Here is a 17,014-nt window from a genome sequence, read left to right as displayed (position 1 = left end):
AATGAATAAATAAATAAATAAATAAATAAATAAATAAATAAATAAATGGAATAATAAAAATAAATGTAGGAAGATATTAGAAAATAACTAATGGGCACATTATGATATTATTGTTTGATAGAAAAAAATGAACCTACAAAATGGCCATGTTTTAGTATTTGGAGGATTGGTATGCATTTGAGAGTGATGTGGTAATGAAAATGAAGTATAGGAACTTGCTCAAAATCTACTGTACAGGAGAAAAGTCTGAAATTGGTGGTTAAAGTTGATGACATCCAGAACATGCACAATATTGAATAACAGGACTCATGGCATATGGTTTGATGACAATAAGAAATATTCTAATGGCAGATACCGAAAATATTCAATATCTACAAGATGATGGAAAAGTTTAGACATCACACCAGAAGAGCTATATGAATATGCTGAATGTAATTGCTTCAGATACTAGCTTTAATTTTATGATCAAGGTACTTTCACTTTGATGAAGAGCAGAGTTATATATGCAAGGATTTTTTTCTCTCCATGGGAGATTACTAGAAAGGATCTAATTTTTCTCCTTGCTGTATCCAATGAGTTAGTATCTTGATTCTCCTTCAATCAAGTTGTAGAATTTACAGTATCTTAGGTTTTAGGTTGATGAACTATGATGGAACTGGTATTGCAGTAGTTAGATTTTTATGTCACAGAAAAGGGTGTGTGTTTGTATCCTATGTCTTTTACCTCTCTCCTTTCATTGTCATCTGGTGCTATTTAGACTGCTGAAGGATAAAACTCCATGTAGACAACGGGTGAGCTATTTCAGATTAACATATCTGTTTTCACTACTTTTACATTGTTCTAGAATTCTCTGAAAAATAAGCAATGTAAGAGAGAAAAGATTGATTCTACTTGAAGTGATATATTTCAACATGACATTGGATGCATGGTGGTAGGATCAAGAAACTAGCTCCTCCTATTTCATACAAAGTCAATAAGTAGAGTGTAATGAATCTTACCTTCCAGCTTGCTATCTCCTTTTAGTTTTGTCCATCCCATGGAATGGTAGCACTTGCAGTTATGATGGATATTGCCACCTCTACTAATGTTATCTACATTATCTCTTACAGGAGGGTTTAGAGACTCAATATACCTAGAAAATCTCTCCGACATATGCTCGGAGACTTGTCTCCTAGGTAATACAGGCTCTGTTTAATCTGATTGTCTATATTGATCTTTACTATGGAACTTTCTCTGAGGCAGACATAGACTATAGGAATAAAGAATGTCTGATAAAATGGGTAAAGTGACTTTATTCTGTTAGTTAAATTTCATTAGTCCATCATGTTCCTAAGATCAACACACAATTTGCTTCCATGTTGTTAACTAATAATGCAATTTATTGTTGTCTATACCATGCAATACTTCCATATAGCACTTTACTATTATACAGTAAGCTACATAGATAGGCTATGCATCTTAAAAGAAGGCTTTCTATGATATTAAAAAGACTAGAATGATTGACAATAAAATTTACCATTTCCTATCATATATCCCAAGTTCCTATTTTATTCAAGATTCTTCCTTGAGATTGTGAACAGACAAAGCAATAGAAACCTTAGATTGCACGTCCTTTAGTCTCAAGCTTCCACATAAGCTTGTACCTGTACTGGCTGGCTGGTTTTGTATGTTGAGTTAACACAAGTTAGAGTCATAGAGAGGAAGGAGCCTCAGTTCAGAAAATGTTTCCATGAGATCCAGCTGTAAGACATTTTCTCAATAGTGATCAGTGGAGGAGGGCTCAGCCCACAGAGGGTGCTGCCATTTCTGGGCTGGTTGTTCTGAGTTCTATAGAAAAGAAGGGTAAGCAAGCCATTAAGCAGCACAGCTCTATGGTATCTGCATCAGCTCCTTCCTCAGGATCCTGCCACGTTTGACTTTATGTCCTGATTTCCTTGGGTAATGTACAGCAATGTGGAAGTGTAAAATAAATAAACCATTTCCTATCAGTTTGCTTTCTGGTAATATTTGTTTGTTTGTTTGTTTGCCTGTTTGGTTTTTTTTGTTTTGTTGTTGCAGCAATAGAAACCCTAACTGAGACACTATCCCACATCTGAGAAGAAAGATAAATAGTCTCTCTGTCTTTAGAACAAGCATGGAGATCTTGAACAAACAGAATTCTCAGGATAACTACACCCAACCACATATATTTTCATTAGTTTACCCTCTGTGCTGCACAAACGGTATGTTGTCCGTGGTCTATGAAATAAAACCTAGAGAGAATACCACTTTGACTAATTAGATTCAGCAGATGATATTGTCACATGACTGATTTCTTCTCTCATCTTTTCTAATTAAAAGTCTCTTCCAGACATTGACTTTACTCTGTGTAAGTAACACTTTATACAGTCCCAAGAGAACATGGTTGGTTTGTAAGACTGTGCTTTTGAATGTACTCTAATACATCTTCCCCACTGTCTGACACAGCCCTCCTCTTAGAGTCACTCAGTTGTAGGCCTTCCACCAAACCTCAAGTTTTGTATAATGGTTGGCCAACTTACTTAGCCTATACTAGCTTCTTTTTTCTTAATCTGAACTCTGAAGCATTTAAGTGTCTCCAGGATGTTAATTATTAATTGTTATAGACCACCATAGCCTCAATTAGCACAGAACTACTCCAGTTTAAATATTAATCGTTTTCTAAGTCATGCATGGCAGTGCAGGGCATGTAGTAACATCTGAATTTAACACTTAGGAACAGGCTAATAAAACATAAAAGCAGTACCTGGGGAACATAGACAACTGTATTTAAAAGTTTTAAATGAAGAAGAGGAACAAGAAATTGTTGTAGTAAAATTAGAAGCACACAGAATACAGAAAAGTAACAAGTACAGAAGCAGATCAGGGTGAGTTACTAAACATAAAAAGCCATCCACAGCAATGGACAAAAATACAACATTCTTATTAGTCTTTATAATTCCTGTGGTGCCTGTGGGTTTTGCACCACAAATGATAGTCCATACAGTTCTTGAATTCTTTTTTTTTTTCAATTAGATTTTTTTTTAATTTATACTGCAAATTTTATCCCCCCCTGAAAACCCCTGTATTGCATCACCCCTCTCCCTGTTCACTAACCCACCTGCTCCTGCTTCCCAGTTCTTACATTCCCTTATATTGGGACATCAAGCCTTCACAAGACTAAGGGCTTCTCCTCTCTTGAATATTCCACAACACCATTCTCTGCTACATATGCGGCTAGAGCCATGGGTTCCTAGATGTATACTCTTTCGTTGTTGGTTTAGAACCTGGGAGCTCTGGAGGTACTTGTTGTTTCATATTCTTGTTCTTTTTATGGGGCTGCAAACCCCTTCAGCTCCTTGGATTCTTTCTCTAGGTCCTCCATTGGGGAAATTGTGCTCAGTCCTATGGATGGCTGTGAGCATCCAGGCACTGACAGAGCCTCTCAGGAGGCAGCTATATCAGGCTCCTGTCAGTAAGCACTTGTTGGCATCCACAATAATGTCTGGGTTTGGTAACTGTATATGGGATAGATCCCTAGGTGGGACAGTCACTGGATGGTTTTTACTTCAGTTTCTGCCCCAAACGTTGCCTCTGTTTTTCCTACCATGGGTATTTTGATCCCCCTTCTAAGAAGGATCAAAGTATCCACACTGTGGTCTTCATTTTTCTTGAGCTTCATGTGGTCTGTGAATTGTATCTTGTCTTGATATTGTTACTGTGTAGTTTAGACATGGGGACATAGAGTCAATAAGTGAAACATACTAAAGTCTTATGCAATACTCAACTTTATTCAGACTCTCATACCCTTAACATTAAGAAAGGTTACATGTGTAAAGATCTTATGAATTCAAGCTATATACAGTTAAAAGGACAAGCTGTATGTGGGAAAAACATGTTTTTCCATACAGGCATATAGAGAATAGCTTAAACATTTAACTGAGTAATGACCATAAGCAATAATTACTAATATGACGCAAACTCACTCCTATCTGCTACACCTGGGAGGAGTATGAAAACATATTCCAAGCTCAAGTCCTTGTTTTGAAGGAACTGAAGTCATAACATTTTGGCTTGTTTTCCTAGAATGTTCTCACAAACACTCAGAGTTCTTTTCAGACAGCTCCATCCTTGGAAGATATTATGACACTATGATTTATATATATAATTATTTAGTGTTTACTGATTATTTATATAAATTATATCTGTCATGCAAAACTGAAATATTATTTTATATAATGAAATAATTTAGACAACTAATAATATGGGATCTTTTGAGTACTAAGTTTATAATATACTGTTTCATATGTAATATATTAATTATAGTATATAAATTTGTTATTTTAATATTGTTAATGAGAAATCTATGGGGATATATTCTTATACATGTATCATTTGATGAATTTTATATTCAATAACCATCACAGAGTGCTCACACAAACTGATGCGTAAATTTCAATTTCATTAGGAGATATATTCTCAGAGGTCATAATTATATATGGTTATCTCTTGACTGGCATGTCATCTATTATACTATAACATATATAAAGTAGCATGATGTAATAATTCATTAATGCTCACATAATAAAATTTTTGTATTAATGTATTTATGAGATAATATTTATTAATATTTTTATTTATCTTTCAAATGTTTCTACTTTAACATGAATATGTTTTTATTTTCATAAAGAGTTTAAGGATTATAAAATGTAAAATTTATCTTTTTATAGAATATATTATCCTCTTTAAGTTAGTAACTCTCTACACTACCATATCTAATGTTTCCCAAAGCTATAGGTAAGTCATCAGACAATAGTTCCTCCAATTAACTCTTTAGTCATCTTTATTAATGTGAAGGATGATATATGAATTTTTCTTTCTCTTCATTAATCTACTTATTTATTCATTTTACATCCTGGCTGAACACTGTATCCCTCCTTTCCTCCCAATCCCAATTCACAGACCCTTCCCCATTCTCCACATTGCTTCTCCTCAGTGAAGGGGAGGACCCTCATGGATAGCAACCAGCTCCAGCATAGCCTAGGCCAAACCTATGCGTGCTCTTTACTTGGTAGTTCAGTCTCTGTAAGACCCTAGGAGGTCTAGTTTAGTTGAGTCTGTAGATCTTCTTAAGTTGTCTTTCACCCTTACCCCCAACCCCGGCTCTCCAAATCCTTCTCAAAGCTCTTTCAGAAGACTCCCGAGCTCTCCTAATGTTTGGCTGAGGATCTCTGCTTCTGTTTCCATCAGCTGCTGGATGAAGCCTCTCAGAAGGCAAACAGCTATGCTAGGCTCCGGTCTTCAAGCATAGCAGAGTATCATTAATAGTGTCAGGGCTTGGCTCCCACCCATGGAATGGGTCTCATGTTGGGCCAGGTAGGATTAGAAGTATTTGAAAATTTGGACTCCAACAGTAATGCAAATACCTAACAGGAAATATTCACAAAACTATTGAATTGTTGATGTACTTGTTAACTACCAATTTATCAGCCAATAAAAGCTTGAAATAGTTCAACACTAGCTTGGTAAGTTAAAAATGTTCGACGTTATGAAGTATTTATTTATTTTTTTAACTTTTAAATAGTTTATCCATATTACTTGACTGATAGTAATATTAAAGGAAAAATGCCGTTTTCTTTTTGATGTTATTATAACCACATAATTTCCATCCTTCCTTTCTTCCCTCTAAGCTCTTCCATATACTTTCCCCTGCTTTCTTCAAATTCATAGCTTCTGTTTTTATTAGTCGTTATTGCTATTGCATGCATACATACGTACATATACATACATATATATTCCTACAAATATAACTTAGTCAGACTATATAATGTTATTTCGTATATTGTCCCGCACTATCTCCCGCCAGCAGGAACAACGCGGCACACACAGGATCCTTCTGCAGTACAAACTTTAATGTATCTTGAGAGCGAGATCACAAGCTTCAGTTGAGGAGGACCCCGACTATCTCAAAACCCTTCCCTTATATAGAGCTCTATGCCCGCCTCAGACGTGGCGACTCATAATAAGCTGTGAGACGATCAGGCCATTTGACGTGACCAAAGGCACTCCGCCACAGATCGTTGGGATTTACAGGCACACGCGCACAAGGCGTTTTTATGCCAACGGCAAGCCAGATGTCATCGCCATCTTGTAATGGCGATGTGCTTATGAAGTGGCTTCCCACAGTATATATGTTTTTAGTGCTGATCATCTGTTGTTGGATAACCAGTGTCCTCTCCTCTGGGGAAGACTGTTTCTTACATTCTCAGCATTACTAGTTGCCTGTAGCTCTTTGTGTAGGTTTGAAGCCTAGTGGTCTTTCCCCTTTGCACATTAGCATATTTATTGATACTCTCTCTATTTAGTTCGTGTTTAGAGATATATTTTAATGGTGAAAAAAAAAACACAAAACATCTTCAGAAATGCGATAACCACAGAATAAAAAGGAGAAATAAGGGAAACTTTCCTTTCAAAAACTTCAGTGCATACAAAGCATATCTCAAGGTTACTGCTTTGTCAGATACTTATGTGTTTTATGAGCGTGTGTGTGTGTGTGTGTATGTGTGTGTGTGTGTGTGTGTGTGTGTGTGTGTGTGTTGTGTAGGAAGGGAAAAGTGACATCTTGGGATACTGTTCTACAAAAAAAGGAGAGAGGGAGAGAAAGAGAGAGAAAAGCGAGAGAGAAAGGATGTCCAGGCACACAGTGACAAGCAGTATTATACTTCCTCATCTATAGATGACTTTTAGAGAGAACTGTAGTTATTCTCTTATATTTCTTCATTTATTAGTATCCCCCTTCTGAAGTTTCCCCTATTATATAGCAGAACTAGAGATGTATGGCTTGAAAATAGGGAAATATGATTTGACTATAATAATACCTCAAGGCTCTCAATTTTAATTCAATTTTCTTTCTCATTATTTGAAGGGTTGGGAACTGATTTAGGTGGCTCCTAGATCAGGCATTTTAGGATGGAGATTTATTAAAAACTTTATCTATGACCATTAAATTAGTCATAAAATGTATTTTATTTTTCAGACATGGTAGAGTTCATTATGGCTGTAGGATATTCTTTTAGGATGGTATCCAGAGATATTTTTGTTGAGAAAAACAGCTGCACCATAATTAAAATGACTGATAAAGACTGTAAGAATGGATAAGAGCATTTCATTTTATATCATCACTTAAATCAGCACAGTCAAATATTTTTAAAGCTATTAGAATGATTCAGGAATGGAGCTACTAAAAAAAAAAATAGCAAAATGACCATGATTGTAAGGCAAGTAATGACTCTGTCTAAGGCTCTAGATGAGAGAATGCAATTTGCTTTTATTCCATCTTATTGATCATTGATTAAGAATTTAAATACAAGCTTTCATTACCCTGAGGAGGGTAAGATAAGATCTTAACTTCCCATTTTCTCTTAACTTCTTTCTCATTTGAGGCTATGAATTCAAGGTGTTGGAATTTTGTCATCACTTTGTACTCCTTATTAGTGAAGTTTGTATTTTTCCTATTTGAAGACGTCTCTGATCACAGTTATATTTAAAAAAAGTAACTGCATTTTCTCTACTTTTCAGCAAATTAGAATAGTGGGATGCCTACTTCCTGTTTCAAAAGGTGGGGATAATTTTAATCTTATGTTTACCCACGTTACATTATGAAAAAATGACCTTGTATTTCAGGTAAACCAGTACACTTTGCACTGAAGCCACTTGAGAAACTAGGTGGCCACTGCCTGAATGTGTTTTACTCTCCCTCTCATAATTTGACTTAATTATACTAGAGATTTGATGGAGTTGAGAAAATAACAGGTCACAAACTCTGTGTAGCTCACATTATTTTTTAAAATGTCTTTGGTGATGAATCACTTTGCTTACCTCAGAAAAGAGTTGTGACTCAAAGGATCTCAGTTTGGACGATAACCTCCCTGTATTAAGTGTGACTTGGTTCCTTGCTAGGTACCTTTGATTGTTTTCTATTTCACCTCTCAGTTTTAAGAAACATAGATATTAAATTTTCTTTTCTGATTTAATTGGGAAGGCTCTCTCTGCAGTCAAATTTATTTTTCTGTGACTTTAACTTTAGATACTCAGTTCCTAATAGGATATGGCAATTTAGAAATAAATAAAACACTCTTGAGAAAGAGCATACTGAGTAAAGTTCCAATCAAAACTAGTGCAGCCTTCATACTAGCTCCTAGCTTGTTACATTTCTGTATTGAATGTACTGTGTCTCAAAAATAGAAAAGAAAAAAGAAAACACACACACACACACACACACACACACACACACACACACACACACCTTGTCTTGATGCTAGCATAAATTCAACACATTATACAAATGTATTTTTTTTTCCGAGACAGAGTTTCTCTGTATAGCCCTGGGTGTCCTGGAACTCACTCTGTAGACCAGTCTGGCCTCAAAATCAGAAATCCGCCTTCCTTTGCCTTCCAAGTGCTGGGATTAAAGGTGTGCACCACCACTGCCCAGCACAAATGTATTCTTATTGGTTTGGTTGATTTTATCAGGAATTCTAAAATAAAGAAAAATGAACCAACATATTTCTTCCTAGTGCCATGGTGGATCTCATTCTTCTGTAAAGACTATATAAGTAAACAGAATAGCTCCTTCAGAAAAAATACCCAGATGAACATTATCTGGAACAAATATCTTCAGCATATAACACACACATTGACACTTTGCTATCTCTCAGTTCTGCTTATTTCTGATGAGATTGTTGAGACCACAGCTGGGAATGTTTGTGCTGACTTACAGTCTTTCAACACTGAAAGCCACAGAGGAAATAGAAACATTTCTGCTGTCCCGACGAGGTATCCCTTAGACTAATTTCGTTTCTTGCTTCTAGGATATTGCTGACTGAAACATCCAGGTGAGGGCAGTAAGAGGAGTGGAAGAGGAAGAGGGAGAAGGAGGAGAGAGAAAGAAAGAGAGGGAGAAAGAGAGGGAGTGACAGAGGGAGGGAGCAGAGGAGGGAGGGGTTGAGAGAGAGAGAGAGAGAGAGAGAGATATCATTTTTCCTTCTCTCTTTATCCCTGGAAAATTACATTTGTTTCCATAATGCAATATAAGAAATATTAATAAACAGAATTAATAAACAGTTTACAGGTTTCTTTTCCTTTTTGGCCTGCCCAATTGAATGACATTCTGAGAAACCATGGTTGGAATATTATCTAAGTAAGTGGAAATGTGAAAGTTGTTTCTTCATAATTATCACTTGAACTTTTTTATTTTTTAACATCCTTTTTATTAGACATTTTCTTTATTTACATTTCAAATGATATCCCCTTTTCCAATTTCCCCTCTGAAAAAAAACCCTGTTTCCTCCCATCCTCCCCCTGCTCGCCACCCCACTCTCTCCCGCTTACTGGTCCTGGCATTCCCCTACACTGGGGCATAGAACCTTCACAGGGCCAAGGGCCTCTACTCCCACTGATGACCTACTAGGCCATTCTTTCCTACATATGCAGCTGGAGCCATGAGTCCCACCATGTATACTCTTTGGTTGGAGGTTTAGTCCCTGAGAGCTCTGAGGGAGCTCATATTAGTTAGTTCATATTGCTGTTCATCCTAAGGGGCTGCAAACCCCTTCAGCTCGTTGGGTCCTCTCTCTAGCTTCTTCACTGGGGACCCTTTGCTCAGTCTAATGGATGGCTTTGAGCCACTACTTCTGTATTAGTCAGGCACTGTCAGAGCCTCTCAGGAGACAGCTATATCAGGCTCCTGTCAGCCAGCACTTGCTGGCATACACAATAGTCTCTGGGTTTGGTGATTGAATATGGGAAGGATTCTCAGGAGGAGCAGTCTCTAGATTGTCCTTCCTTCAGTCTCTGTCCCATACTTTGTCTTTGCAACTCCTTCCATGGGTATTTTGTTCCCCCTTATAAGAAGGATTGAAATATCCACACTTTGCTCTTCTTCCTTCTTGAGTTTCATGTGGTTTGTGTATTGTATCTTGTGTATTCTGATCTTCTGGGCTAATATCCACTTATCAGTGAGTGCATACCATGTGTGTTCTTTTGTGATTGGGTTACCTCACTCAGGATGATATTCTCCAGATCCATCCATTTCCCTAAGAATTTCATAAATTCATTGTTTTTTAATAGCTGAGTAGTATTCCATTGTGTAAATGTACCGCATTTTCTGTATCTACTCCTCTGTTGAGGGACATTTGGGTTGTTTCCATCTTCTGGCTATTATAAATAAGGCTGCTTTGAACATAGTGGATAAAGAGGATGATTGTGATTTATTCTCACCTACCAACCTACTGAGTGGTATGGTCATGTCATTACTACATTATTTCCTGATGTTTGTAATCATTTGGGCAAATGGATCTTTTAAAGTTCCAGTACACATTTGAGAAACAGAGTCAGAAAAGAAAAACCATTTTGTTCTGCTTGTTAGGGCTATATGATGTTAGGAAAATCAGTAATGTTAAATCACTAAAGGGTGTTCACTTGGCTGAACAGAGTTGCATCATGGCTTGAGTCTTCAAGAAAACACTGTCAGAGTTCTGCTCTCCCTCAGAGTAGTTTTACAGTCATCTCTGCTATTGACAAGATGGTTTGAGATCAAAATCCTCTTATGCAGTTTATTCTCATAGCATCTCTGAAATATAATGAAAGAGTATTCGAAGTGTGCTACTGGACCACTGACATGAGCTCCCCTAGAGATACTGAATCAGAAGATCTGAATTTGGGGCCAGCAGTCTAGTTCAACTAAGCCTCCAGGTGATTCAGATACATTGAAAATTCAGTCGATATTGACCTCATTATCAATCTACAGAGCAGACAATCATTCAATTGCATACAGTTCTCAATCTCTTGTTTAAGCACAGTTTCCCCCCCTCTACTGAAGAATGTCAATTGTGCAGTATTCTGAAGGCTTGGCATGGAGATTTTCTACTGGTGTTATAAAATATAGATGAGAACATGCCTTTGGAGATGTGGAGAGGAAAGCATGGCAGGCAACCCATAAAAATTTCTTTCTTGTATGTCTATGAAATAGAGCACCATCAATGCTCTCTCTCTGTGTGTCTTTCTTTCTGTCTCTCTCTCTCCCTTTCTCCCCCTCTCTCTTCAAAACTTTATTTTATTAGAAACTCTCCATAAGCATATATACACAATCATCCTTCATTATCTATGATTCTGCACATAAGGAGCCAACTAAAATTATGTTTCTAAATATAGATTTCACAGAATATGTACAGATATTTTAACCCCCCAGGCAGCACAGTTTAGCAACTATTTATGTAGTATTAAATTTACTAGGTGTTTTAAGTAATATATAGATTCTTTAAAGTATTTAAAAGGAGACATATATGTTTACATACAAATATTGCATAGAATACATTTTATAAGTGCCTTGAGTATCAGCACATTTTGATCCTGGGGGAATGGTTATTGGTACCCATGAATGTGGGAGATAACTGTATAGAAGTATATATATGGGTATTTGGGTTTTCAAGCTGAGTGAGTACAGCTTTAAATGTCCACACTGGAAGAATGAAAGGCAGACAAATAATACTGCCAAGAGAAATCACGTTATTTTTATGACAACAGCTGGATGGTAGCAGTAAAGAAAAAGGCATAAAGGCTCAGACTAGAGAAAACACAGAACAAAAGTCTGGATGCAACTTGACACATTAGCTTGTCATTTTTTACCTTTTGATTTTAAGAATGCACTGGAGAGTAACAAAATACACCCACTTTTATTTGAAAGGAGAACCATCCTCGGCCTCATTCAATGATCCATGTAAAGCAGAGTAGCAGGAAGGGTGGGGATGATGATCTGCGAGTGTACCACTTCACTGAAATTACAACTACATCCACACATGTGCAATGTACATATAGATGATCATTGGGTTTTTCCCTGATATTTCAATGCACATCATTTCCCACTGTATTAAGGACTGGCATTGGGGGAGTGTGTTTTATTTCCAGTGTGTCAATGGCTATTGAGTTCTTGCTGCACTACCAGAGAACCAAACTGGACAGAGTAGGCAAGAGGTAAGCACAGCTCAGTGTTGCTCAGTAGATATATCCATCAACCAAAGCAATCCAGTAAACTATTTACTTAAAATTTCTAAATGCTACTAGAAAATATAGAATGGTTTGAAATTATGTAATGTAGGCTCCCAACGTATTTTGAGTTTTTCCAAATTAAAATTTAAAGATGAGTGAGAGTGAACCTAATGACAGGCAGAGGAAAGTGATGGGCTGAGAGAATATCACAAGCAAAATCATGGTTTTGGGAAAATGATTAGAGAGCTGAACAAACAAACACTAAAATAATATGAAATGATTGGCACTGAGTATGAGACTGAAGAAGAGAGGAGGCCAATCATATAGGCAGGAAGTAAGGAGGGAGAACTGTTTTCTCTAACTCTGTCCCTGTCTCATTTCTTCAATTTGCTAATGCAGGGTATCTGAGTGGGGGTTTAGGAAGAAATGAATTCAAGTCTCCAGAGAACTATAGGAAAAAGGGTCCTGGGACTTAGATAGCCTGTCTAGGATATGCACTGGCAGAATTACTTCTGCCACCTGTCAATCTAAGTGTCTCTCCACACAAGAATGGTAAAGTCAATTCTTATATTAAAAACTAAGTGTAAATAACAGCAACCCTTGGAAGTCTTCATATTCTGGCTGTGAATGGGGCTAGGATGTTCTAGCAAACAGTGCTGCTCATTTTTTATATACTTCTGCTTTATTGGTTATAAAGTTTTATGCTTACCAAACTAGCAATGCGATGTGGAAAAAAATGTAACAGTTATGGATGATGTCTTATTCTGAATATACCAGTTAACTTCTTATTTGAGAAAACTGAGGATTTATAGATGGATGTGATAAACATGGGTTAAATCGTGTTTTTATAGGTAGATTCAAGGCTTGAATTTCACACCTTAGTTGATATTTATTGCATACCTTTCAGGAATTTCTATTATTGATGCTGGATAAGTATCTATCTCTCTAAACAGTCTATCTATCTATCATCTATTTATCATCTTCAATCTACTGAGAAAACTCCCACATAAAATGAAAACTGGAACCAATGCAACAAATGGAATAGAAAATTACAACTGACCAGCAATGAAATAATTATGGTAATAGGTTTTATTGTTCTATTAAACATCAAGGCTAGGATATACAATGTATAAGAAATGCAAACAACTTTCAGATTAGCTTAGATACTAAAACACAGGGTTAAGTGATAAAACTCTTGTATTTTAGTATCAAAGCTCATAAGGGTCAATGTTAATTTAAATTGTGCCTTTTAAAGTAGAGTAAAACTGGGCCCAAAATAGACAAAATTACTGTCTTTATTGTTGATATAAATGTATATTTTTTTGAAGATGAAAGCATAGGAATGCAACTACAGAATAGTGATTCCTTCATAAAGCCAAATAGAAAACTACATGGGGCATAGTTATGTATGAGACTTCAAATGGATCTATATTTTAGTTCCTAAAAGTATTTGAAGTCAGTGCTCTAGAATGTTTTTCTGCTAATTTTTATTAGTGGGTGGAATACATGTGCTATGTTGATTCTTAAGCTTTTACTTTGTGTGTGATAATTTCTACAGTTTGATAAAGAAATAACATGTGGGATGCTTCCCAGGCAGGCGCTATGAATGCAGCTGCCCATGCCGTAAAGACCTGTGGTAGGGTTTAGTGGCTATAGTTATAGTACCTCATTATTCTGTGTAAAGTAGTGATGACTTAAAATAACATGGGGTCCACAGCCTGGTCTGGAATTTGACTAATGTTGGTGAATGATTTGGAATAGTATATTTCATTAATAATATTGAGACAAGTAAGAACTGCCTCCAGTACTCTGAGTATGTCTGAGTACTTTAGGTGTTAGATGGATTTACTTACTCTGTCATATTGTTTATGGGAACCATATAATCAAAATTACAGGAAAGGAGAATAAGTGCCCAACTGCAGATATTTACCCACAGTCAAGCAGATGCATGTGAATTCAGGTAATTTTACAACTTCCACATAGATGAGAAATATATATTGTCTTGGACAATTTCCAAGTGTTCCTTGAACTCCCTCGGGAAACAAAATCACCCTTCATTATCTTTTAACCCTTTTCCTATGATGTGACTCATAATATTTCATTATTTACTGTGCCTTGTCATATTAGCAAATAAAGTTAACACAAATGTTGTATGAAGAGAGACTTCTTACCCAAGATCAAAGCAACAGAAAGAATCAGCATCTGGCCTAAACACACACACACACACACACACACACACACACACACACACACACACACATGTGTGCATATACACATGCATACATAAACACACACATTGAAATCACATATAATTTCTTATCCACTTCAATCCTTTCTCATTAGCTAGTTGCAATTGCACTGCTCCCACTTAAAAGCTAAGTCATTATTTTGTGTATTACAGTACACTTAATATTTAAATGGATTTTTATTAGTTATATTACTAGTTACTGAAGTATCATAAAGTTTCCAGCAATATCCTTTCCCAGCATTGGGGCCTGAAAAGAAACTGACAGAAAGTAGGAACTTCTCTTAAGAAGTAAGGCAGTTTGAACCAGGCCTCACAAAACAATGAATCATCTAACCCCCAGTTACTCATAACGGAAAAGTGTTTGTACTGGCTTTGATTGTAAGGGTATGTTTAGCAGTCTGGTATGCAAATTGAATAGATTCCTCTCTTTCAGATGCCTCTGAAATGGCCCTGTGTGTTGGAATTTAAGAAGGATGCTGGAGGATTTTACAATCTTGTCATATTCCTTCTGTACACAGCTCTACTTTGGCATGCTGTTATTCTTAGCTCTTGTCTGTCTCATAATGCTCATATCTACTGTAGCAGGCATGTGTCCACAAATATTTGGAAGATTCTTCATAAAAATTGATCCATGTATTTTTGTTATCATGAGACAGGATGAGTTAAAAAGATACATATTTATACTAATACCCCTGATAATTTTGTGCCAGATAGATTGAGCGGCAGAAGGGAAAGTACATAGAACTTGAACCTGATTCTCATGCTTGAAAAAAAAAAGTAGTAGAAAATAAGGGTTTCTTTTCAGACTGGTTTAATTTGAAATCATGAGATATCCAGAAAGAAACAGTATGGGAATGTGAGGGCACACATCAAAATAGAAATATGAATTCTGCAACAATGTGAGAGTTATGAAGGAGGTGGCACAGATGTAATTGGTATATATATATATATATATATATATATATATATATATATATATATGGATTTTGAAATGCTTTCTAATTTCTTTCATCCATTTACCTCCTCGATTAAAATGTGGGAAATAGGAAAATAATGAAGATCAAATGAAACCCGTCAACAATATAGCTATGTCACATATCACAGTGCTGGCTTCTTAATGAACAGAAAATAAATACTGTCTCCTAAACTGTGTGAAAATCCTTATTAAATGTCTACTCTGCTCTTGGTTATTTGGAGATGTCAGTGAGCAGGGCTTCCTTCCTTCTCACAAGGAAATTACTATTTATACTAAAGAATATAGACTGAATTTTGGTGTATTCTTGAGAAATGTTTCATTTAAAAATACATTTTCTACATATTCCTTGAGCACATGCTGATCCTTGTCCATTCCTTAGACTGGTGCTACCTTCTCTCTTGAAGTAATTTATTGTGACTACCTATGACTGTGGCTAGTGATTATTTCTTTTTGCCCCAAGAGAAAACTGGAATGTTATCTATGACAAGTCAGAAGTGTCAGACTTAATATCCTTGCCTTTATCTGGGATAAGTCTCAGGTACATCTTACTTTGTCTTATATATTTCCCTGGTGATACTGAATGCCAGTTACCCAGAGACCTGTGTGTAGATAGCACTTTCCTTATTGGATTCACTGGAGGGCACTTTTTACTCCTTTCCTATATCGCATACTACCAGTTTCACTTGTGTAAGGGTACATGATTCACTGAAGAATGATACCCATACTCAAATAGTTGTGAATTAAAAGTGTTTTAATCTGCAGAAGTCCAACCTGCTGGCGTCTCTCATTGACACTGAAGTGAACTTGCAGGCCTGATTTAAAGCACATCAGGGTAAGTGACCCCTACTCATCTCTAGGGGCATTTCAGAACCATTACCAGGGCCTGGGGGCTGGCAACTGTTGCTGGGGAGGTCTGGCAGCTATTGCTGAGGAAGTCTGGGTATGCTGCTGACACATTGTCCTTGTCTCAGGCCAGGAAGCAGGGAAGCTTCTGATGGCAGAGCAGGTTCTGACTAGCTGTCTGAAGCCCGTTTTTTTGTTTACTTAGCTTTTTGTTTGTTTGTTTGTTTGTTCTTCTAGTAGCTGACTTGCTTTGGCTTGTCTAGACTTGCCCAGTTCTTAGGCATAGTCTCCTAAACTGCCAACTTGAAGCCCTTCATGGAATTAGCCTAGCCTTCTCACTTGAATTTGCATCTCAGAGGCTCCTTCTCAATGATTTCAAACAAAACAGCTTACTAACAGGGTTGAGAGATTTAACATTCACTGAATGACCTCTGTATAAAACACTGAATTACTAGACTTTATATCAGTTATCATTCAAAATGCATGTAGTTACTATATTATTGTATAGGTGATAGAACAGGGTAATATAATAATTTGAAAAGTTGTTTTTACTTGTGGTTATTGGAACCTCACTTATATTTCAATTTCTATACTTTTCCTACTACTTTAAATTGTATAACTTTAGCACTATAACTCTAGCAAATATCTTATGAAGATTCAATTGACTGAGTAAATAATTTAGTGAAAAAGAATTTCCTTTTTTATTGGCATATATAAGTTTCATAAGATAATGCTTTCCATTACATTTTCATGTGTGTGTGTGTGTGTGTGTGTGTGCATGTGTGTGTGTATTTGTGTGTTCCTTTGATAATATTCACCACCAACTTTGCTGAGGATGTTAGACTCTAGTTGTCTTTTCTTTTCTTTTCTTTTCTTTTCTTTTCTTTTCTTTTCTTTTCTTTTCT

The 17,014-nt window shown here is 36.4% G+C and overlaps 1 long non-coding RNA gene across 1 annotated transcript in view; it reads left to right on the top strand.

Moving 5' to 3' along the window:
• Window positions 1-14,002, top strand: part of LOC116090546 — a 14,397-nt gene extending 395 nt beyond the window's left edge. Inside the window, exons 2-3 of the long non-coding RNA XR_004118724.1 lie at window positions 12,950-13,121; window positions 13,938-14,002. This is a non-coding gene — a long non-coding RNA (uncharacterized LOC116090546). The remainder of the gene's footprint in view (window positions 1-12,949; window positions 13,122-13,937) is intronic.
• Window positions 14,003-17,014: the final 3,012 nt, after the last annotated feature.

Source organism: Mastomys coucha, unplaced genomic scaffold, assembly GCF_008632895.1.
Source record: "Mastomys coucha isolate ucsf_1 unplaced genomic scaffold, UCSF_Mcou_1 pScaffold15, whole genome shotgun sequence".
NCBI classification, from domain to species: Eukaryota; Metazoa; Chordata; class Mammalia; order Rodentia; family Muridae; genus Mastomys; species Mastomys coucha.
This window is presented reverse-complemented; position numbering and strand designations above follow the sequence as displayed.